The following is a 26,202-nucleotide window of genomic DNA, read 5'->3' on the forward strand; positions in this document are numbered from 1 at the left end:
GTGTCCTCACCAGGCTCAGCAAGTCCAGCTCCCTCCTCAGCTTCTCCTCACAGCATAAATTCTCTTCCTCCTCCCACTCTAGTGGCCTCAACTGAACTCCCTCTAGTTTATCAATGTTTGTCTTGAACTGGGGAGACAAAAATGGATCCAGTAGCCTAAATGTAGTGTAACAAATGCTGAGCTGAGGGAGTAATCACTTCCTTTGCTCTGCTGGCTGTTTCTATTCATAAAGTCTAGGATATTGCTGCTGCCAGATCCACTGCTGGCTCATATCCAGCTCACCATATCCAGCTTACCAAACCCAAAGAGCACCTACAGCAGAGCTATCCCACAGCAGAGCCAATACACCCCCATAATTCTCCCTGCCTAGGGGCAGAACTTAAATTTCCTTATCGAATTTCAAGAGGTTGCTGTTGCCTGCTCCTCCAGGCTGCCCAGCTCCCTCTGAATGCAGCCCTGGCTTCAAGCATGTTGACTGCACCACACTTGTGGGTGTCAGCTGCAAAACTTCCACAGTTTCTTTAGGCAGTCTCCTCTCTTCTCATGACCTCCTTCTTGCTAGATTATATTTGTTTTTATCTTATCTGCTTACTGAACACAAGGTAAATTGCAGCCTGCCCTACTGTTTGAGCTGGCAAGCAGAAGTCTCCCAGTTTAATCCACATCACACTCCCTACACAATTCTTTCTCATTCATAATATCCAATCACATGGACCTGAAGAATGTAAATTTCCTCACTGCTGCAACAAGGCGTTTTTCTAACAGCAGTGTAAAACCTTAATGAAAGCCTACAGTGTACTTTTGCAATGCATCAGTAAGACCAAATGCCAGCTATTTCCATGCTAGCTGATTAGGCTAATCTCAGGAAAACCAGCTAGTGAGCTGTGCTAGAAGAGTATTTCCAAACTGGATTCCATTCTCTGATATGCAAATAGTTCTTAAACATTTTCAAAATGTTCCTTTAATTTTAATGAGCAGATTTTTTTTCTTTTGTTGTATGCAGGCTTTTGTAATATTTATAAACATGCATTTTAAGCACTGATAGTTCTCATATCAGTGGGGTTCACAGATTCTGAAAATTTTAAAGGAAGAGTTGGTCATCCAATATTTGCTTTATTTTGTCTGGTTTATCATGCTAATTAAAGGATCATTAATTTCAAACACATTAATATATGCAATGTGGCAGCAGCTCTCTGGCCACAGAGAATGGGCACAGACTTTCCCAAGCATTTTCCTGGGGAAGGCTGTGAGAAGATCAGAGAAAAAATGAGAAGCAATTCTTATCTCCACTTGTTGCGCCTGCTGTTGTACACATGTGGAATGTGTCATGGAGATTTGTTTACCAAAGGGTGATTTCTTAATTGGACACTGGATGGTGTTTGGATTGATTGACCAATTATGTCAAAGCTGTATCAGACTGGCTGTAAGGGTTACTGAGCTTCTTAATTAGTATAATATAGTATAAGATGATATAATAAAGGAATTGATCAGCCTTCTGCAGTCATGGAGTCATGCTGATTATTACATGGCTGGGGGCCTGCAGCAACATATGCAAAGTTCTATGCAAATAAAAAACTCAAAGCTCAATTTCTGTACATTTTGCTGTTTCCCTGTATAAAAAATAGGGTAGGGGTCACCTTCTTCTAAAAATATACATAAAGTATATTTTACAACTCAAATATATGTCATCAAGTATTTATAGATCAAAATAGGGTAACCCCAAATAGATGATACTAAAAATGTCAGTGAAAACATTAGAATGGAAATACACCCACCTATTTGTTTGTCAGCAAAGTAACAAACCTGGACTAATGCTTTTCCTTTGCCAACCTTTTCTGGTATTTTTTTTTGGTTGGTTTTTTTTTTTTTTTTCAAGCCTGTGTAGCATTAAAGAGGAAATAATGCATTCTGTCTGCCTATAAATATTCACATACCCCATTTCCCTCAGCTGCTCTTTTGTCCCCTGACTGAGATATATGGATGTTCACCTGAAAAGCAAGTGCCTGGTTGTCATTATTCATGTCTGAATGCCAGCTCCAGAGCAAGGAGAAGCCAAGGCTCTTGAAATAAGCAGCCGCCAGGGGAAGCTTCAAATAGCATCCAAGAACTGTACCTCTGACAGTGGCCTCTTGATGACAAGGCTGTTCCCCCTCCAGAAGGCCCCAGCTGAAGAGGCAGATCAGTGTCAGGTTCAGGATTTGTCTTTGTCCTTTCTCCAGACATCACTTGTTAGTTTTATTGGCATGGTCCAAAACAAAACTACAAAGATAAAAATATCAATCAAAGGATACTAAGGACAACAGTGAAAGCATTATCTAGAAATACAGTTCCTATTTATTTGTAAGTCCCATCCAGAATGAGGTCTGCTGCCTTCTCAATGACTCAACATTATACATGCTTTGAGATCCCTGGGACAATCAAATTATTGGATGCCCTCTCCCAGTGCTCCCCAGAGAATAAGGAACTGCAGTCTGATTCTTCTACTTGAGTATATTTACCTTCTCAAGCCTTCATTTGCTACCTCAGATTGGAATAAGTTAGCATTATTTGCCCTACATGTCTATAGGATTCCCAGAGAAATACACCAGCTAGAGACAGGCGGGGAAATGAGTTGTCAGTGCCCATCATCTTTCTGAACTTTGCCTTGCCATAATTATGCAGTGCTGCATGTTGGCTATGCCACTTGCCTAGCATGTGTTTGATGACAACAATCCTCTGTGTCTTGCTTTTTTAAGAACAAAAAAAGCAAGACTGAAATCCATCAAACAGCTCTATTTCACTATGCAAGGGTTTGTTTCATACATGCATTGCTAAAGCATATATCTAAAGTGGTAAACACACAGTTTGCACCAAAAGTGAACACATCTAAAGTAAGGTGAAGGTCCTCAGATGCTGTCCCCATTTACATTACCACAATACATGTACAAATGAATAGTTTTAAATATTTGAATTACCTTTTGTATAGAAACAGCCCCATGGAAAGAAGGAAGAGATCTCAAGCTCCTAACATCTCAGAACAGAGACATTTCATATGTCCATTGGATTTTCTTGCTGTGAGTAGTTAGTTCTAGTTTTGCTATCAAGCAGGAAGTGTGATTGGCATGAGAAAACTTATTTTGGATGGCAAAATAAACACCCATAAAATCTGAGACAGTCCCATCAAGCACAGATATAAAGCACCCAAGAACCCTGTATTTTAGCTAGCTATGTTTTTCCAATAAAAAATGCACCACATTTATCAGATCCCTTTCAATTTGCAGCATGGATTTTGCCCTCAGTTTATTCTGTAGGTCTTCAGTTTTTCTAAAGCAATTCACTACAAATTCTTTTTCTGTAAGAGAAAGAGAAGATGGAGAGAAAGGACAGGCTGAGGATGCCACGCTGCTCTTTGCACTGACAAATTCTCCCACCATGCTGCTTGCAACAAGCAATATAACCAGTAATGGCTTCAGTAATCACAATGCCCCATGTTACATCGTAGCCTGGCCTCTCTCTAACAAAATCATTTAATGCCCTGGAAAATCAGCCCAAAGATAAAGATTTTTCAGTACTTCACAGAAAAACTATTAGGTGTAATTTCTGTCACTCTTTTAAAGATATTTGCAGGCACATGCTTGAGAAATTATTGTCGCTGAATGATTAAAATCATGTTTTCAGCATATATGAGATGTGAAAACTACCTACTTTCTATTTTTTAATTCATAATGGTAATTTTTAGGATCTTCCAGTATCTTCTGTCTCCAATACTGAGGAGCCTGATCACAAAAAAAAATATTGAAGTTAACTGAAAAATGGTCCTGGGAGGTAGAGAAAGTGTTTTTGTTTCAGTTTTATAAACATCAGTTTGCCTTGCAGACAAACAGACGTAGTTCTTACTGTCACACACTGAGGAGAAGAGAGCAGAAGAGGGAACAGAAGAGGGTGGAAGTCACCTCAGCACTTCAAATATTAAATATCCAGTATAAAATAAGCTATTAGAGAGCAAGAGAGAGATTTCCCAAGCAGAGTACATCACGCATTAGGATAGATGGCTGGGGCACACTGCCTGCCAAAGACATCTCTCCCCACTGGTCCTGTCAGGAGCTGAGCCAGCCTGAACAAACAGCATTTTGACAGCTGAAGCCTGAAGTCTTTCCTTTAGTACTGCTTCTTCCAAGGTGACCGTGGGAGTGCCTTCCCATTGGGCTGTCTCCTTGTGCAACCTAGGTCAGTACTCCAAACAGTTTAGTTCCAAAAATGAAGCAGTATCCATGTCACAACTGGCCATTGTGCTCCATTCTTAAATTAAAACCATTTTGTTAATCAAGATACTACTTACAATTTTACAGAAGAAACTAATGCTCTTGAACATAACTAACAAAACTATATCTGCTATCTAGCATTTTAGACCAATTTGCTCTGCAGTCTCCTCAAGCAAACCTACAATCTGCATTTATTTTTAGGGCATAGACTGTGCTAGCCAGAAGAGAAGACCAGTACTGAAACTGCAAATATAAGCCACAGATCTCTGTTCCCACACAAAGAGGTTTCTTCAGTAGAGTCAAAATACTGTTGATTTATTTGCAACAGCTTTCTCTATCTCATGCCATGAGTCCTGAAGGAAGACAAGGAGTCGTGCTGTTCTGCTTACTCATGCAAAGGAAACTAAAATCTCTTATGAAATAATAAATGCTCTTTGAAAGACCTATTGCCAGTCTAATCACTCTGCAAATCTTGCATTTAAGTGGCAAGAATGCCTGTGCTGCTCAGTAATGAAATCCAACACTGAAGCCACGTGGAGATGAGGAATAGGGATGCTTTAATACACCTCATTTTCCCTTCTGTTCCAAAGTAATGGTTGCAGAGACTGGTTTCTGCATTAGTAAGAGGTGATATGTAATAGCAGTGAATCCACAGAGGGGGACAGCTGGCATTAAGGGTCTGCAGGGCATATTACCCCTGTTTCAGGGAGCAGTACCTCAGTTTTGTCCCATGGACTGAATGGCACAACTGGCTGGAACACACTAAAGGCTCTCCTGAACCACGTAATTTTGTGTACTTCAAACAAGAGCAGTCCACCTGTTTCAGAGACTGCTCCACAACCCAGAGCAAGGTAACAGAGACAATTGGTCTGTACTAAAATACTGATCTGGATTCACCAGACATTGTTTTCACAAATTTGCTGGCAAACAAAAGCTACATGACTGAAGGGCTGACTCTCTGTGGCTTAATCTATACTACTGAGATTAGATTGTCAAAGCTACCTAACAGGCAACTCATACCCAAAAAAGGAACTATTTCCTAGGCAGCACTACACCATATTTCTAACTCCACCTTCTATATGGGCATCTTTTACCAGGATAAACTACATATAAGTTTGCATTTCCACACTCCAAGCTAGTATAGCTTCTTTAGCAAGAACTTTACATTTCAATATTTCATAAACTCTGTGAAGTCTATACCATTCTGCACCAAGAAAAAAAAAAAATCCAGGAAGGAATCAATGCGACTAAACCTTTCTCTGGTGAACCAGAACCCTGCTCATAAGCACATTTCATTCCAGCAAAGCATAATTGACCTCACACACTGAAGGCCTTCTCCTTGCCAGTCTTATCTTCACTAATCGGATATTTGTGTGAGCTAGAATCTGCTTTGTTTAATACTTAAATAATCATGAAAGGAATGTGGCCCAAATGTGAGAAACCTTTAATCCTCCCTACCCCTTCCCAAAATGCAAGTGCCCGTAACAACACGGTGCAAAACTTTTAATATATCTTTCCTTTGACCTCTTGTGCTCTTTAGCTCCTGTTGGTACATAACCAATTCCCTGTGTTACAATATACATTAATTATCTCCATGTTCTTTATAGCACTAGGTTATAAAAAGTAGACAACAAGCCTCTTTTAATATCTGAGGTCTGGATCCAATAGAAGATAGGTGTACTTGAAAATAACACTCTGCAAGGTTTCTGCCAGGACTTCTGGGTCTTGGGGTAGAACCCACAGCTGAGATTTAGCCTCAAAAGGGTAATTATGGGCAGACATGCAACCTCAGTAGAAGTCACCTAAGACTTGTCCTTAGGAGACGCTAAGTACAATGAAATGTCTCAAACCCAGTCCCTCAATAGAGTTTAACTGAGGCAAGACTGGAGGAATATACACCTCCGTATTCACATCCATACATGCCTACACACACACACATACCTGTATATCTATGTATGCATACAGTCTGGACCCACAACATGGTGTCCTGCTCACTAGACAGAAGCCTACAGTCAGTTTTGCAAAGATACAGACAGTCTCTTCTTTGCAGAAGCAGGGTTGGAAGTGCTAACATAGTGATGAAGAAAGAAGGAAGCCAAGGCAACTTCCTTCTTCAGCTTGTCTGGTTACACAACAACAGCTTCTGGTACTTCTTCCATGTCTGTTAGGAAGAAAGTTAATTTGCGTGTGGTCAGTGTCCTTGTCTTTCCTTGACGTGATCATACTATGTAGGAAAACTCTTTACACTGGGAAAAATCAGAGAGCACGTTCACTTCAGAAAATGTGGTACTCGGGGCACTCACCTGCAAAACAGAAAACTCAGGCTCTAATATTCATATCCAGAGTCCCTTCTGGGGTTTTATCCAGGTGAATAAATAGCTGGTAACAAGTATGCCACACTGTTCAGAATGTACCACCATTATGGAGGAAGACTCATCCCTGTTCCCTGTCATGGCATATGAATCTTGCATTTTTGCCTCTACAGGTCCTGGCACAATACCCTTGACCATGACTTACAGACTCACAAAGTGCTCTGCAGGAGTTCAGGTAGAGCCAAACTTGCTGAATGCAAGCACTGGTGGTCCAGGTCTCCTCAGAGACTGCCAGCTGTCACTGTGCAAAGGAGGACCTCCTTCATCAGCTGTATGTTTGAAAGTAAACTGTTGAGGTTTTTGGGGAAAATAAACAGCTGTATTCTCAGTTCACACCAAGTAGTAACATTTAGCCTTTCACTGGACCATAACTTTGGGCACTTGAGAACATTTTATCACTAAAACTCAGGCCTTTCAGCTGCTTCAGCAAGTTAGTCGCCATGGGGAGGCAAAGAAGAAGTACTCTATTGTACCAGAGTAGCCTGCATTCAAAGTTCTTAAATACTCTTTTGTTCCCAAAGTCTTTGAAAATGAATCTGGGCAGGGAGTAAGCATCATGAGACTTTTACAAACACCAATGAGGAACTTCTGAACTGTCCCTTGATCTTATATTACAAAATGATGTCCTGTTCAAGACCCAGCCTAAATTCTGATGAGTTAAATCCCCAGCAGGAAGGCCAGAAAAAAAATGATCCCAAGCTTTGATCATCAGCCATGGTCTTCTGGAAAATATGGAAGCAGCTCAAACAGAGTCCTGGTGTTTCCAATCTAGTGACACATAAGCACACCTGGATACGGGGACAACAGCACTGCATGAAATCTACCTGTCTGATTACTTGGACAGAATAAAAGTGTGATGTTGGCAATGCAATAAAATGCTCCAAATCTGAAGTTTGTGTTATATAGATGATTCTTTGTTTTCTGTCCCACCTTCACTGTCGGTGTCCAGGACATCCCTCTGGCTGCCCTGGTTGTCTCAAGACCCTGGCAGGGGTCTCAGAGACCCTGACATGAAGTAAAAAACATCTGTGGCTTCGATTTTAGCCTGTGGAAAAAACTGTAAATTTTGTATGAGGAATTACAAGTCACAAGGGTTTTAGTAGTGTGATATTTGAACTAACACAGGGTGGAAAAGTAGAAATTTGGGTTTTTTAGACTATAATATGGAGGAATGTGGGCATGTCTAGCCTTTTTCTCCGTTGTCTTGTCCTCCATGTCTTGGTGTGCTGGTGGCACTTTTCTATTGGTTTAAGGTAGAGATTCACAGTCTAACATAGGTGATAGGCATTGGTAAAGAAACTGTAAACATAGACATGTAGTTTTGAGTATATGAGGTGGGAGGCTCGAGGCAGAATGCCATGGCCTCCTTGCTAGCTAGAGCTCGGCAGGTCAGAGAAAGAATGTTATAGAGAAGAAGAAATAAACAACCTTGAAAGCACAATCAGAAGCATTCCAGGCTCCTTCTTTGGCTGCTTTGGGCTAGGGAGAAAAGACTCTTTACGATCTCAGGGTCACCCTGACCATCGGAACCCTGAGAGAAATCAACACTTCAATACATTTCTGTTTTCTCCCAATGGCTCTACTTTTGTCTCTGAGTCCAGTTCCTATTCTGTCTGTTACTGCCACAGCTGAACTACTCTCAGGAAGTCAGGCTAGACTGCCAGACTTTCTGGCAGTAGTGCTCCTTGGAAAGCTTAATCTCACCCTTTCTCTGTCAGGGAGAATGGGATGCTCTTCAAAATGCTGTAGTACTGAATTTTCAGAGAGGGGAATCCTCGCATGGCTTATGCATAGTTACACTTACTAACATACCACAGAGAAACCCACTGACAAGCCTAATAAATTTCTTAGGGGAAAGGAGTTCAGTGGCACCAAGCACATATAAAAGTATGTGTGAAATCTTGAATCTTTGTAAAATGCAGATAGTGAACACATGAACTGTCACCCAAATTTTTCACCTTATTGATCTCAGAGCTATACTTGAATCTGGCAGAGGTATCACTTGGAATGGCATCATTTAGGGTTTCTGTAGTACTCAGTTACTAATTGACCAGCTTGGAAAACTTCATAACTGGAAGGGTCAAAGCCTGAACTGGTAGCACACATTTGACTTCAGCTCCAGGCATTGATTGTAGCTAATCAAATTCCTAACTCTTTTATGAGAAAAAAATGCATCTTGCATTTTTTCTCCAGTCTTTTTGAAAGGGAAGAGTATAAAACAAGGTGCTTCAGACCATGGCATTATCCTTTCTCTTCCTTTAAAACCACAGGCAGGTTGAAGCATGGTGGGAATTACCACGTGTTCTGCAGGAACAAAAACCTAATTTCAGGGCCATCAGTGATAACCAGTCAGCAGAGGCCAGTTACACATGGTGATTTCCATACTTCTCCAAAAGTAAGGAACAAGACTATTAGAGGTCTCTTCTGCAATAAAAAGACAAGTTGTAAAATGTTGAAAAAAAAAAAACTGCAGAAAAGACACAAATATGTCCCCACTGCAGATGTCCACAGCTAGTCACTGATGTCCACAGCAGGAAAATTGAGGCATGAATCCCTGGGGATAGCTGAAAAAATAAATGATCTACTCTTTACATTCGTATGAGCCTAGAGATGGATAAACAACGGAGTTACAAGGCCTCTCCTTCTGCTAAAACCTTCTGCTTTGTACTTCCAGGCCTGTACCATGTGACATTAGCACAGGTGGCTGACTCTCATACTTTTTTGTATAATCCACTGATTTCAAAGATAAATGTGCATATGTACACATTTTACTGAGATTAGGGCCTACCCTGAAATTTTTTCAATATTTCCATGACAGTTTAATTACAGAAAATGACCACTGAATCTGCAGTTTCTGTAGAAAGGCTGTATAAGGGTTGGGTAACAAGACACATTTTATATATTCTAAAAAGCTTTTCTGTAGTCTCTATTTATCTTTTACCATGTAATTTCCTAATCTAAATAACCATAAAACCAGATCAAACCTTTTATATGGACAGTCTTATTTAGAAAGAAACAAGGCTAAATTCAATTTAATTTAAATCACTTCTAAAGTCCAAAGGAAAGCAAATTATAGTGACTGGAAGTAAGTTTCATTTTGCATAATAGTTTCCACTGGTTTGGAAGATTAATGTAACTTAAATAATCAATTTCAAAATCACTATTTTTAATTTGGATCATTTTCCCTCAGCATCAAAATGTAGGAGGCTCTGAATAGCAGCTATTTGTTAAACTTCATAAGCCCTTTAGAAAGGATTAAGAATATTCTTAAAAAAATAAAAAAGAGCCAACTTCAGTAATCAGAGAACCACAAGATGAAGTCTAGCAGCCATTAATGATGTCCAGTATCATCAAGCACCCTGAGCTTCACCAGCAACCTGCCGACATCATGCACAGTCAAGTGATAATACAGTGCTGGAAAACATCATTTTTAAAGCAGCATGATCACAGTGAATTTGGATGACCCGATTCTGTAGGCTTGAAAAGGCCAGTTTTCTGAGCTCCACTCCAAACACCTCCTGTCTCCTAGGTCACAGATTAGACTTCGATAGAAGCTTAGGTTTTAGAACAGCTTTCGTGTTCCAAAAATGTTGTCACAGACATGGGATCTAACAGTTAATTTGGCAGGATATTGTTCCTTTCACTAGCACTGTGACATATGGGGGTGGAGGAGGAGAAGAGATGGGAGTGAAAGGTGGTTGTTTTGCATCCCTACTCAGCTTGCTTTCTCTTTTTTAACGTAGTCATCCATTGCAATCCCTGACTGAATAATCTTGGCAAGCTCAGGGGCCAGATGTCAAAGCCCGGCTTTGACTGTAACTCTCCAGCACTGGCATTTGGCTGTGCCATTGCCTTATGCATGGGCAGCCCATCACTTATTTTTAAAAGAGTAAAGCTATTGAGTTTGCATCATTAGGTCTCTGCATTCAATTCAATTATTTACAAAACAGCCATTTTTTAGCCACAGAAAATTCCAAGTGGCCAAATAACTCCATTCCTCTTTTTAATACCAGTAGACAGATCAAGCATTATCTAGGTAATTGGCTTCTTCCTTAGTAATCTAAAGTCACTAATCTTGTTATTGAATCCAAATACCTCAATCAGCAAGGAATTTGGAGAGCTCACCCTGGGCTGCATTTGTGTTTGTACTGTGGATGCCTGTAAACAGTAACGAGATGTCACAGTAACTTGTGCATGAATAGGGTCAGGCTCAGAGATGGCTGTATATCAAAGCTAATTAGAAAAACAAAATCCTGGAGGATGCGAAAGCATTGCTCTGAAGTGCTGCTCTATTTGACAGCTGCGGAAGTGTGCCAGCTATTGCCATCTTCTGTAGGGAGTCTCAGTTTTCTTATACAAACTCTTCAGCATGAAGAGGGGCAGCTGAGCTGGACCCATAATAAAGAGGAATGAAGTTAGATTCTTTTTGTGGAAAGAGCTATCTAAGCATTTGAGATTTATCTATGGAGCTATATATTGCTGCCTAGTGATGGGGGAGGGATGTGTGAGATGTGTCATCATTTCAGCTCTTATAAAGGAAAAATGAAATATATTAGTTGGAGAAAACAATGCCATTATTGTCAAGAAGAATGAATATTGCAAGGAAAAAATGCAACTGAAAGAAAATGTGTTATAGTATTGTTTTTAAATATTCATTTCTATGAACTAAAACTACTGTTCTTTTTTATTGGCTAAGGTGCTTCACATTAATATTGGAAACTTCTGTATGGAATTTCCTATATTTTAATATTTTCGTGCCCTGCCTGGGATATTAATGTTGGGATTACCTTTGAAAGAGTATTACTACTGGTGATATATTCAAAGTTCAGCAACTTTTATGACTTTACCAGTTTGAATTAAAACAAGCAATGGAGGAAGCATGCAGCTATCATGACAACTCTAGATTGCTACTTTAAGTAGTTGATGTGATCAGGGTACTTGAAGCTTTACCTTTGGTCACTGTCCTGGAACTTCTCCTTTCCTTCAGCAGCAAATCACTAAGGGAGGAAAAGCTGGGAGACTTGGCTCCATGGACTTAGATTCAGGATTTTAATAGTATCATAAAGTAATGTGTTTCACATGATGCACCTGTTTAGATTCCACCATCAGGCCTGTGCTTTTATTGTGTAACTTACTTCTTGAGCAGGGTGGAAAGTGTGTTTAATAGATAAAATGTTCTGATTGTGTTAAAGTGGATATGATTCTTCTCCTTCAAAATGGGACATTTTGTCCCATTGAATTTAATCATAAAGTATTTGTACTCACTGAAACTGCATTGTATTGGGCTTGTGTGAAAGGTTTTGCTACAGGGGTGGTTTCCGTGGTATGATGCCAAGATGTTTCCCCGTGTCCAACAAAGACAGTGCCAGCTGTCTCCAAGACAGGCCTATTACTGCTTAAGACCAAGCCCAACAGACCTGGTAGAAGTGCCTCTGGGGTAACAGATTTTAGAAGGGGGGAAAAAACCCACCTGCAAAACATCAGCCGCAGTCAGAGAAAGGATTGAAACTATATGAGAGGAACAGCACTACAGGCACCAATATCGGTGAAGGAGGAGGGGGAAGAAGTGCTCCAGGCATAGGAGGTGAGATTCCCCTGCAGCCCCTGGAGGTCCACAGGGGAGCTGAGATCCACCCACAGCCTTTGGAGGAGCTGACCCACAAGCAGGTGGTTGCCTGAATGAGGCTGTGACCCCATGAGAAGTCTATGTTGGAGCAGAGTCCTGGCAGGACCCGTGGCTCTGGGGAGAGAGGAGTCCAGGTTGGATTAAGCTTACTGGCAGAACCTGCTTTATTTTTCATTAACCAACTTGGATTTGATTTGAAATAAGTAATTTCCCCAAGTCATGCCTGTTTTACTCATGACAGTTTCTGCTGAGTGACCTCCTCCTGCCCTTGTCTTGACCCATGAGCCTTTTGTGTCCTCTCCCCTGTCCAGCTGGGAAGGGAGTGGCGGAGTGTTTTTGGTGGGCACCTGCTATCCAGTCAGGGTCAACCCACCACAACGAGTTAGTGCACTTATTTAAAAGATTAATTTATCTCAATGATGTAAGATATTCGGAGGTCAGAGGATCTCACAGTGAATCCCAAGGATCTTGTTTCTGTAATAACTAATCTGCCTGTAGTTCTTTCAAATTTATAGAGTTGGCAGCAATTTCCTAAACTGGTTCCAGAGTCTATCAGACCTTTCTTTCCTGGTCAACAAGAGGCCATTCTGCTTTCCAAGACAAGAGGCAAAACCATGATGCCTGATCATACTGGTAGTCTGTACAAAATATCAGTTACTTCACTGTATTAAGCTGGAATCATTGAATGTTTTTTTCTGATCTAACTTGTCAGGGAACCTATGGTTGCCACACAATGTTTGCCACTTGATGCCCAGAACTGGAATATTTTTGTGAGAGAGGCAGAGGCTGTAGAGGAAGTGACTGGAGGGAGGAAAAAAAAAATGAAGTTTTCTCATGGCAGAGCACTTGACAGCATTAAGCAGATGTTTTTCATATGTAAAAAGACATCCCCATTTCTCTCATCTCTTTCTTGCTGTGGTCACTCCCAGTGGAAACCACTTGAAAGTTGTAGAATAAAGGCAACATCAGAGCAGTGATACCAAGGGAGCTAGTGAGGAATCTTGTTTTGTTCTGTTTTTTTCTTGCTGTCCCAGTGGGAATAAATAAGAGACATACTGAAGTACCCTATGGCAAATCTCACTCTAGGTTTCCTCCATTAATAAGGTAAGAAAAGGATAATGAGGTTACATTTGTTGTTAGTGATGACCTACCCCATGGGAAATGTGCCTTTTCTTAAGCCCTGTTTTCCCTCCACACTATAGCTATTCAGGCATCCATGAGTGAAAATTTGGGTCACAAATATGAGTTAAAAATCAGGTTTCTGTATGATATCTAGGAAAGATAATCAGTTTAAAAAAGGAGCCACAGAAGTCAGCACATTGCCTGAAGTACGCCTTGTTCAACCAGAAGAAAATACAGAAACAGAGTGCCAAAAATTTTGTCCTTCTTTTGTCTTTGAGATATGTACCTGCATTTTAAACTTGCTTACTTAGTTGAGAATTGTTTTTAAATGTTAAAATCATTGTGAAAACTGTGCTTTCTTTTAAAATATGGTTGCTGAGTCATATGAGCCATAAGACTGCCTTTGCATATAATACAAGGCAGCATTGTTCACTTCTTGTACAGAAGGAAAGAGAACGGCTTAAGTCCTCTGCATTCTAGGAATGTTCAAACTCACCATTCCAGGAAAAAACCCAAACCCTGGAAGAGCACTACTTTCTGCATTTACTTTTTAAACAAGGAAAATAACAACAAGACATTTGTTCATCCAGCCTTCTGCAGCCTCAGGCAGGTTGAAGACTCTCCAGTGTGAGATGGGATCTAAGAGAGTTCCTCAAGGCAAAGAATAACTGGGGTCCAGGTCTCATACTCCATGGGTGGCTACCAGCATCTAAAGTGTTGTATAAAATGCATTGGGTTGCACATCTGTTATCCAGTTGATTGTGCTTTGGTTCTTCAGAAGCATACTTACAGTATCACATGTTCAGGAAAATGTTTGCAGAGAAAATAAAAGCACTCCCCTGCAGCATTTTCTTCAATTTCTGGCATCTAGAGATGGACAAGTGCTTTGACTCCACCTTCGTAGTTTCTTGCAGGCTAGCTTCTGACACTGCCCTGCCCAGAGTGAAGTTTTGAGTCCCAGACACCACTGGGGGTATGCATGGGGTGTATTACACAGGCCTTTCCACCTTCCATTCTGGGATCAAGACATCCACTCTGCCTTTTCTCTCCTACACCTTGTCTTTTCACTAGAAGTAGTCAAATGATTTCTTGTATTATACGTAATTTACACAAGCACTTCTTCATTTTCTGTCTTAACAGGCTAATTTGATGATTTAACCTAGAAAAAACTACATGAAGACATAGTACAAAAATTATAGGACATGAGGAAAATATGTAAAGAGATCATAAGAAGCTGCTACCTTAACCACTATTATCATTATTCAACATGGTGTTGGTGAAGAAGCCACCACAATTATCTGGAGTAAAAATCAGAGCCCTTCATTAAACCCTCCACTGTGTGTGTACACCAGGAGCATATCTGCTGATGGCTACTGAAGAGGAGTTGTAGCTGTCTTTGAAATCAGCTGGATATGCTTAATTCAAATGAGTATGTGAAGTCATCTAGAACATTCTGCTCCTGTGCTTGGCCATCATTACAGGGTTTTAGGATACAGTTTCCTTGACAAAGCTGTAAGTTATCTTCCTCTGTGTACAGCACGTACTGTGGGCAGAAACCACAAAGAGCACCTCAGAACCTTGTCATTAGGCAGATTCTTACTATCCAAATAGCACCCCATTGCACTGTGACCAAGCCTAGAAAATGTGCTCACACCACCTGGGAGTGTGTAGGTTGGTACTCTCTCCTTATCATTGGAAAAGAAACACCAACCATTTTTTTTCCAACCACACTGTAGATGTAGTACCTACTCCTGCTGGCTGAGGTCACACAAGATTGACCATAAAAGGATGACTAATAGCTCCAGCACCAATTATTTAATGAAGGAACACACGTACTTGTGTCATCAATATAGGTACCCTCAGTGCTGGCACTGGGGGCATCCCAAGTGCTGTCAGAATAACTGCACTACCCACAGCTTCTGGATACTGTTTTCAGCACAGAAAGAGAGGAAAGGCAAGTGGCCGGTCCTTGCATCCTTGCTTATGCTGCTGGCTCTGGCTTAGCTCCAGCAGCCAACAGCTGGATTAGTGACCTCCACCAACCTGGCCCAGCAGGGTGACCATGGCAGGCTACTGCTGTAGGCCATAAGTACAGTTGACCTGTTCTGGCTCCAATGAAAAAAGTTAAAAGAGTGAGTAATCTTCAGCAAGTACTGAAGATTAACAGCTTCCAGTTTGTTAGAATGCATTTTATTTGAACAAAGCTTTTTGTTTATAATGAAAAAGGCCTTAAAAAAAACAAAACAAAACAAAACAGATAAAGCAAAAAGAAAAAAAATGTGAAGTTTTAGGTTTCAATCCAATCCTCTCCAAAACAGAAACCCAGTGGCCCTACTAATTCCTCTTTTCACACAACTCCTATTGAGTCTTATGCTAGATCTAAACCAGTAGCTAAGAGTATCTTCCTGGGTCTAGGCCAGAAGTTGAGGTTAGGGCTGCTAAAGCCACCATGTACATCACATGCTCTCTAGAGCTTTCTGGATTTCCTCTAGGTCCAGAGCCAAGGGAAGACTGCAGGCAGAGGCTGTTGGTAGCTTTCCATCAGAAACAGCCTTTAATACAGTGTACAGCTAAGGGCCCAGTGTTTATGTAAAGGCTGAGAGAATGAGGGTGTAAAGGCTGGAGAGATCACAAGGGTATCTTTGGAGACCTCTGTGAGTGCAGGGAATACTGGGTTGGAGCCATGCACACAGTTCAGATAAGCTCATCCTAATGAGCAGCATGTGTTCCAGATGACAACCTCCAAACTTGCAACATCTTGCAAGCAGATGAGGACTGGGTATGAAATCCAGCTGGATCGCTCCAATTGGACAACATGTATGTACCTTCAGAGATTTGTACTTTAAACCTGAAGTTTTAAAAAGTAGAAATAACTTTAAATTGTTTCCTATTAAAAGCCAGATGGGCAGAATTAAAGTTCCAGCTCAATGTAAAGGGGTGAGAAAAGTCTTCTCGGGTCATATGAATTTATAAACTCAACAATAAGGTAAAATATGAATGACTACTCATCAATATGAAAACTATTATTTAATTCAGTTGTCAAACTGAAATATGTCTTTGACATCTAATCGTGTATAAAGCATATTGAGCCTTTGTGCATGTATATATATAGATATACAAATAAAATATTTTGAATGTTATATATGTTAATATTTATTATATGAATTAAGAATTTTTTATCCTCCTGTTCAATTTCCCATTATTTTAAGTTCAAGGTTATCAGATAATTGCTTAAAAACACATAAGATCACCTCTCAAATACACCACATGTTTTTCTTGATCTGAATGGAATGCCATTCAAAAACCCTAAATCAAATTTTAATTTAATCTACTTTATTACTTGGGATAAAACATACTTCCAACATTCTTGTGTTACAAATATGTGGTGAGCAATCTGGTTTCTCTGCAATATGGACACTACAAATATTAATTGGGATATCAGTAAAAATACAGTAGTTCCTTTGGACATAAAGGAGGAAAATTCAGTTTATTCCAACATAAGATTCAAATAGGGATCCCAAGTAAAGGAAACTGAAATTGCATTTCAAATTATGTTTTCTCTTTTAAAATTGCGTGGTGCAGAGAAGAGTATTGATCTTATTTTAAGACTCATACTTTCAGCACTTTACAATAAACAAAACATTTTGCACTTCATAAAAACCTCTAAGACCATTGATGGAATGAGTAACAATGGGATTCATTAACATTCCTAAGAGATTCTTGAAGATTCACAAGAAATTCAATGCTTCCAATCTGTGTGGAGTACCTCTTTACATCATAACTTACTACAATTATGTCAATGTGTCAATGAAAATCATGAGGCTATCGCACAAAATGTGATTGAAGAACAATCCAAGAAGACAGAAATTATTCCAGGAGAAAAAGGCCCCCTGAGGAGCTTGCTCAAACCCTGAATGAGCATGCCCTTCACTGAGGGTATGTTTTCTGGATGCTGTGAAGGAGGAAGCCTTTAGGTGTAATCAGCTTCATGATGAGAGCCTGAGTACCAGAGCCTCTTTTTGCAGTCTGTCAGCACAGGCACAGCACCCATCCCAAAGGAATGCAGGGCATTTACACATTACCTCAGGATTACAGTCATACAAATACTGCTGTACTGTTGCCTATGAGTTTTGCAGAAACATTTGTGTTCCCGATAGGCTTCTGAGGCAACAGGGCCTTATTGTACCACACTACTGCTTTAACAGCTTCCCTCCAGCCAGGTCTGATCTTAGTTCAGAACAATTTGGGAATCAGAAAGGGTCTTAACCCTAAAACATTGTGTTTCCCAAGAGCTACCTAATATGAAAACATGCAAATATGAAATAATTTTAAGGAAGCAGAATTATTATCACATTCCATAGCTATTTAAAAGTCAGAGTAAACAAGACTGAGGCTGAAAAATGCTTATTATGTTTATCTATGGACCTTGATGACTAAGAAGAAAATAGACATTAAAATAAATTGAACTTCTCAGCTGACTCAGAAATGTCTTCTTTCTTGTTATTCTGCATGTCCCACTGGTCTTTTCCCCAGTCAGAAATCTCTTTTTTGGATGCATTTTAGTGTCCCTATTCACATCTCCCAGGTACCCTTCATATTTCAGAGAGCCTTAGCACTCCAGTCAATTTGCTGAGACAAATCTTTGCTGGCAGGTGCTTGCATAAGCAAGAAGTCAAAGAGAATATATTTTGATCCATCATTGATCAGAGAATGCTTTCCAAGGGTCAGCCCGTGTTAGAACCCTTGTTCAACTACAAAATCTACAATCTTCAAAAACTAAATGGTCTGCTTGTCTGACTTCCTTGACAACGCCCCTTGAGAAGAAGTACAGCAACATTCCACACCTACAATTGTCTAAAACTGCAAAAAGTTTAGGAGTACATGTTTAGTTCTTCAGCTTTTTGTGAGGGATGACTGTTAGCTATTCCTAATCACAGTTATTCCCCTCCCCATTTCCCCCTCATTTTTGCTACCTCAATATTTTCTAGAGGACACACCTTCCATAGGTTCTGTATTTAGCAATACTTCCTCCAGCAATCATCACCATGTCACCTAAGCCAATTGGAAGCCTATTTTCTTCTCAGATATACAAAAAACCAACACCATGGGGATAATTCCTAAAAGGCAAATCCACTCTATGATGGCACAGGTTGGATCTTGGAGAGATTCTAGTAATGTCTTTCCAACACCTGAAATATAAAATGCCCCAAGCCCTCTTGCCAGGGCACTTCATTTTTCAAAATTAGCTGCACTTCAACAGCTTGAACCTGTAACTCAAACACCATTAACCTACTTCCTCTGACTTTCTGCAGGAAATTAATAGAAAGGTGTCTTCCAGTATCTTACATGTATGATTTTCCAGTGGCTTAAAAAAGATTTGCTCTACAACACCTGCTAAAATAAGGTTTCACTCCTCAGTTGAGACTCTTCTTGCCAGAAGATAGCTCAGACTGACATTTTTTTAATGGCTCAATATGTAGGCATATCTGAAAACTATGGGTTTAGTGCCAACAATAGATTGATTTTTAATGAGGATAGCATTTACCAAAGTCCCAGTAATTCACTTATCACATACTGTCATTAATGTACCAATAATTGTAAATTGCTTCTGCCTACAGAAGCTTTGCTCACAAGGTCCTGTGAAGTCAGCATCTTAGCCTTTATGTACACTGTAACATCTTGCTTGGCTAGTGAATGTACTGTGTCATTTATTTTTACTGCCTCATTTGTACATAGTTCCCAATTCTTTCAGAAGCTATATTCTGCTTTTCATGGCCAAGCTATCCATCTTTATAAAGGGATAAGAATCCTTATAAAGGATGAATGCCTAATTCTACACTTTATTGAGGCAGAAATACAGGCTGCCACACTGTATTCTAAAAAGCAAACAGAAGAACAAATTGAAGAGCCAAAATATTTCAGAACAGCTGTTTGACAGATAAAACAACTCTCTGTATAAGAACCATTGGGATTCTTATAGGTGCACATGGCATGTTATGAAATGCACAGTTAGAAACTCCTTTCCTGAACTGCATATAGAGGAGAACATTCAAGAACTCCTCATCTTCTTGGGACAGCACTCAGGTACAACAATAATCAATCAAAAACAGAAAGAGGGAAATTTATCACAACACAGTTCATGAGAAACACTGCACAAATATAATTTCACTGTTTAAGTTATGCTTTATAAGAATATAAAGCCTTCTGAAGAGCCACAGATAAACATGCTTGCCATGTCTGCATTGCATCAATCAGGAATGAAGACAGAATTTTTCTAGAAATGAGGCTTAAAACAAAGCCTTGGGAGGAGGAGGCAAATACGTTATACTGCAGTTTCAACTGAACTTTCTATGCTGGTTACTGATATTTTTTAGAGCTTCTTTACAAAATTAACTGTATGAACTAATTAGCAACAATAGCAATGCAGAGATGACTAATCACAAGATAAAAATTCTATACATGTGCAAGTGATAATTGCATAAAACTCTCAGCAAACAACCAAGTACCTCTATGCCTTTTTATCAAAGAGGAATAATACAAAATTTAAATAAACAAAGTGTATTTTCCATATCATATTTTCTCATAGAAGTGTTGCATCCATAGCCTGGAAGCAAGCAGTAGGTAGAGTTAAATAACCATTTATTTTAGATGGCCTTGCTTGGCCTCAATCTAGGTTTGTAGGGAAAAACTGGAGGGGAAAACACAACCATTACAGAGAAATTATAGTAATTTGCAAATGGAAAAGTGGGTCAAATCTGCTGCATAAATTATTCATAATGAATTGTTCATTCAGATTTGTATTGGATAGATTTGAAAACACTGAAATTGAGATGAGAATTTCTGTAAAGGTGAAATTACTTCAGCATGTTACTGAGAATAGCTATAGTATTTTACTCTGTGAAATATCGAGTTGACATTTATTTATTCATTAGGGTTACCTGCATTACAGAACAATCCATCCATCGAGAATTCTCTAAGGACAAAATGACACAAACAGCATGTGCATTGCATTAATGGCTAGCATTTAAGAGAGGGTGTCAGAGAGAACCTGACTAAAAATACCCACTAGTACTAGAAAATCACAATCCAGGCGCAAGCTTCCCCAGTAATAGGGTGCAGGGCAGTTTGGCAGGCACAGAAGCAGAATGCAAGATGCATCTCTCTTTAGGACTGACTCATCCTTTCTGCTGGCACAATCTGTTTTCCCCAGCATGCAAACATTTAATCCAGCCCCCTGGGGATGTTTACACTGATAAATAAACGGGCTCTGTTTCGACCTCACTAACAAGCTGTCTCTCTTTCACATCCACTCTAAGTGGCATGGTTAGCAGAAGCCTGTTGGGTCTATCAGCCCAGATGTGTGTGCCTGCTTTACTCAAAGGTACAGATGGGGAAGAGACAAAGAAGTCTCTACCAGCTTCCCCTCTGCACCCCGCTGTGCCCACCCCACAATGGAGACGTGCCAGGGAGAAGACCCAGCCCAAGCCTTTTGGGTGCCGGGTCAGGGCAGCCTCTGCAGTACAACCACTTGGGCAAGGATTGGGCACAAGAGCCCTGCAGCAGCACCCTGCCACTGGTCCTCCAACAGCATTTTTCTGGATCTTTTCAGGAAAACACAAACTTGGATAAGATGTGCTTTTTACTGGAAATCTGTGTTATTTTTCCTAATTTATTTTTGGCACCTGCCCCTTGATTTAACAGGCATGTAAGGGGGAATTTTCCTTCTCTCAAGACAAATTTGTCCTTGACAGAGCTGCACCGATTGGAACAGTTACATGAGGGATGGATCTGGTCAATTATCTTTTCAATTTGGGTAAACATGACTTCGCTGCTTTAGCATCATTTGCTCAGATAATCAATAGACACAGCAGACATATAGAAATTAAGGCACACACATTGCATACCCAGTTCCACTGGGCACAGCTGAGGATATATGTTATGATATGGGCAAGACCATACAAGTCCCACAACTTGAAAATGCATAGTGTGTCTCTCTCAGCAAAGGACTGTTCCTGCCTTTGATCACATATAGGCCTAACAGAACCCTTTTTAAATGTTCATGACTTCCACTCTTGTTTCTTTCAGTACTATTGGTTCAAATGAGAAGTACCTTTAGTACTTAATAGTGTACAGGATTACACAGCATTTGAAAGATGACCTTTTTATTCTTCTCCGCAAGTTACATGACGTGCTTGTAAAACATGCTGAGCATTGCTCTCTGGGCTGCTGAGTTGCGGAGAAATTATAGCAGCTGAAAGGAAAAGGTGCAGGTTAGGTAACTATTTTAAGAGATCTTTTTTTCTGTTTTTTTCTAGTAGCTGCTGACATGTTGTTTATTGTACATTTGGAAAAAGTGATCTGTCAAAAATTCCTCACTTCATGCATCAATTGAGGGGAGAGATTCTGCTTGAGAAATAAGCTTAATTTTGTAAATGTTAAAACCTTGTATAATATTTTTGCATAGACTTACTTAGTACTACACCTACCATCCACACTGAACTCTGCTTTAGAAATGCCACCTGATCTTGTTTCCCCTGGGCACATGAGGCTTGGGTCGGCATGGTTGCTCTGCCTGAGTTTGGATGATGTCTGGGTCTCTCCAAAAGGATAGCACTGCTCCAAAAAGATGACCCCCGCTGGTTACCCTGGAATCAGTGCTGAATACCTTTCTCTCTCTTTTGCTGCAGCAACCACCATCAACTTTTGGTTTCTTGTTTTTTGTTTGTTTTTTTTTTAAAAAGCTCACTCTGTTAGAACTGACACCTGCAGAAACATGTGATGGTAAAGCCAAACTATCCACTTTTGTGTCTACAAGATTCAAACCCATGTAAACCACAGCTAGATTGCAAGAGATAGACAAACCTGTGGCTAAAAGAGCTAAGTCAGTACAGAGAACTCCTGCTTATCTTGCCCCTTCACGTCTTCCAGAACTTCCCAGGACATACTATTTCTCAAGATCTCCATCTGGACATGGGTGGCCTTTTTCTTTCTCTCCTACCCCCTTAATTAAGAGTTCAACCAATAGAAAAGCAATTTCTTTGCTGATTTGGTGACTTCATTTCCCAAGCTATGATGAAGAACAAATTACTGGCTGCTGACAGTTATTCTTTGCCAAGATTTGAAGTTTTGTTCCAGAATTGAGGCTAAAAAAAATAAACAGAGAAGTGATGGGGCAGACTTGCAAACAGCTAAATGGTCTCTAACTCAGGGGAACAGTTGGGGAATAGTTGTTTGATGTGGATGTAGGCAGACGTGCACTGCATAGTCACAACCAGATTACCCTCTCAGCAGAAAGAAAACAGCACTATCAGCATCTTACCTTCCTTGGGTCCTCACTCTGCAAGACATTCCTTGTTTATCACTTCTGCCTTGCTAAAACTGCCCTGTCCATTTGAACCTCCCAGCCATTTTAATTGAAGTCCAGCATTATGTTTCCAAAGAGGATGCAAGGGTTGCATTGAACCTTGGTCTCCTTCACCTCACAGTGTTCTCATCCTTGTGGATAAGAAATAGGGAAGAGGGAAGGTAACAATACTCCATCCTGGGAATTTTTCCTGCTCATCATCTTCCTTCTTGCTTAAAATCTCACATAAATTATCACAAGTTAACTGCACTTCTCAACGAATATATGCCTTGAAAAAAATTCCTAACAATTACTCTTATTAGAGTCATCTTGCACTGAAACAATACCTTCTTGTCAGAAAATGAAGAACCCCACATTCTGTCCTTGTAGCAGCCTCCAAAGATTCACTCTTCTCCCTGATTTTTCAATGGCTTTTCACTATTTGTTCTCCTTTATGAATAAAGTTCTGCAGCTCCAGGAGCCCAGAGAAGATATACTAACAATTTTGACTGAGAAGGTGAAAGGGAAAGAGGGCCAGTGAAACCTCAGGGTTGACAGAACACTGTAGCAAGGTGGTCCATGGTATAATCTGAGCTGAGTCAGTTTCTGGAGCCCATCCTACAGACACATATAAGTGGGGCAGTAGGTCATAGGACCAGTGATGGATAAAACTTTCCACAATTCCTCCTGATCCAGGACTAGAACTATAATCACACATGATAAGTTTCTACATACTATGTCTCACACTCTTACATTTGGAAAGTTTGTTCCAGTTTTCAGCACTCTCATGACTGACCCAGTGTCCCAGTTAGCATGGCTCTCTAAGTGTGCACTTTGGGCACCAACGCTCTCAGGCTAGCGCACAGTTCACAGTCCCCTCTGTTACCACAAGAAAATTGTAGAAACCACAAATGGACACACACTCTTTGTTCAGCTGCTGCAGTTTGCTGCAGTATGCTTGCATCAGAACAGAACTGAAATAGCAGCCAAGAAAGCAGATCAGGAGATTGCTGTCTGCACCAGCTCTGTCCAGTCCAGGACCTTGTGAGGGAATGCCTCTTTATTCCATCACTGAATAGGATGAGTAAAATAGCGGGGGGGAGGAAATCCCTCTTGGCCTTCCAGAGGCATCACAAAATTGACTAAGGATGCTATTTTATTTTTTGTCAAATTTAGTTGGTACCATAATTTTATTTGCATTTGATTCACAGGCACAATAAAGGGGAAGATATTACACTAGGCAGAAGCAAGTGTTATGTGACAGGAGTATTAATCTCACAAAACTATCACCTGTGTCAAGTGACTGGGGCAAGAAATAACAGTCTCTTAGTAGCACTTTGGTGTCACATACTTATTACAAACTACATCACATAATTCCATAAAGAGCTGTTCAAATACTTACTTGAACTATAAAATTATGTAATATTTTCAAGATAAATACATTATAAGTTGACGCCAAAGTTTATTTCATAATATTTCTCTTTCTGTATTGGATCCAGTATTCCTAATCTAACAAATTTCTCGCAGTTCGATATAATAATTCATGTGTCAGTAAATTTAATTATTACCAATGAATGATCATTCATTATCCATGAGCAGTATTTGAAACTTAGATGTTGTTCTTATTCAAATTGCAATCTGTTGGTCGCACAAACGTGTGCAAATGCAGTCTGATTTGATTTGCTAACCAAGGAAGAACCCACAATTTCATTAAGAAACAGCTGAGGAAGGGAAGCTTTCTTCATTAATAAAAACAATTAGTGAGTTGCCCAGCTGTGTTACAAAGCAGCCAGCGACTTTTAGGCTGGCACCCTGGCAGACTAATAATCCAGTGCTAATTGGGATACACTAGGCACGTTGTTCAGCTTCTGGTTCTTATTTATACTGATCTCCATTCAAAAGGAAATTTATTTCAAATGTCTTCTTTAAAATAAAATAAAAGCTTTATTTACTCTGAAACATCAACTGGTAAAACCCTTGACATAGGAATATTTGAGAGGATTCTGAGTAAGGTTTGCCAAGGAGGAATGCAGCCTTTTGCTGCCAGTGAGGATGTCATAAAAACAGGGGAAGGAGACGGAAATTCTTTCTTCACATATCCTGACTTTCAGAGCAAACTTCGTGAGAAAATGCAGGCATTTCTCAGGGCAAGGAACAGTAAGTCAAGCTTAAGGGTCTGACCCTGCAGTAGCTGGGGATCTTCAGGGAAGCATTATGGCTTGCTAAGGACCTCTGCCTCTTTTCTCCTACACTGAAGATGGTGTACTATCTACAAAAAAAGTATTGATGATGAATGCTCATTACCACTATGGTAAAATCCCCCTCTCAGTAGCTGCTTTTTAGTGAGAAATTTCTCTGAGTTTCTTACTTAAAAAAAAAAAAAAAAAAAAACGAAAAAAAAAAACAAACTCAAAAAATGTAATTAAAAACAACAACAAAACCCCTCAAAAACAAACAAACAAAAAAGCAAGAGTAAATAAAGAGAAAAACAGAAAACAAAAAGTGAACGGAAAAACACAAATTCCCAAATCCAGGTTATACACTTAGTCCTACCTATTAAAAATTACCATGGTTCCCCCAGCAATGTGTGTAGCACAGTTGCTCCTTTTCATCCCCAGAAAACTCTTCCCTGCAGATCATTTGGACTGGACTCAGCTGTTAGTGAGGCAATGAGATTCCCTGGTGACCTATCTGCAATCAGTGCCCAGATTGGTTTGGCACCCTCTGCCTAACCTCAGCTATTTGTGCCGGACTGCATCCTCAGAGTATGTCCAACAGACACCAGCAATACCTGGGACATCTCAAAATTTCACAATCATAGAATGGTTTGGATTGGATGGGCTCTTAATGACCGATGAGTTCCACTCCTCTGCCATAGGCAGAGACCTCTTTCACTACAGCAGATTTTTCAAAGTCACATTCAACCTGGCATTAAACACTTCCAGGGATGGGGCATCTACAAGTTTTCTGGGCAACCTGCTCCACTGCTTCATGACCCTCATAACAGAGATTTTTTTTTTCCTTATATCTAATCTAAACCTACCCTTCCTCACTTTAAAGCCACTGGTGTACTTGAAACTATTACACTACCTGATTTGAAGCTGTCTAATTTATTTTCTTGACTTTGCATTTCAACCCTAGTTGAGTAATTATGCCTTTCATTCATCTTTTCATGAAGCTTTAGAGGTTCTTAGGTGATGGATGGAGCAGACGATTTCCAGGGGGGTGTTCAGCAATACATCCTTTCCTGACTTACCTCCTACCTGTGGAGGCATCTGTATTCTCCCGTGCTGCTCCTTCCCAATGAACAAGATCACACAGCATGTCAGGAAAAGAGATGCCTACAGGTCAGGGTGTTTCCTTGCAGCAGTGCAGACACAGTACAACTTACACCAAGAAAATTAACTCAAACTGAGTGGAAAAGAATAAAAAGAAGCCATTATGTCAATTCTTGTATAGTTTTCCACTTCTAACTAGTAAATTATTGGGTATGGTCCA

Source organism: Lonchura striata, chromosome 1 (genome assembly GCF_050655825.1).
Source record: "Lonchura striata isolate lonStrDom1 chromosome 1, ASM5065582v1, whole genome shotgun sequence".
Lineage (NCBI taxonomy): Eukaryota > Metazoa > Chordata > Aves > Passeriformes > Estrildidae > Lonchura > Lonchura striata.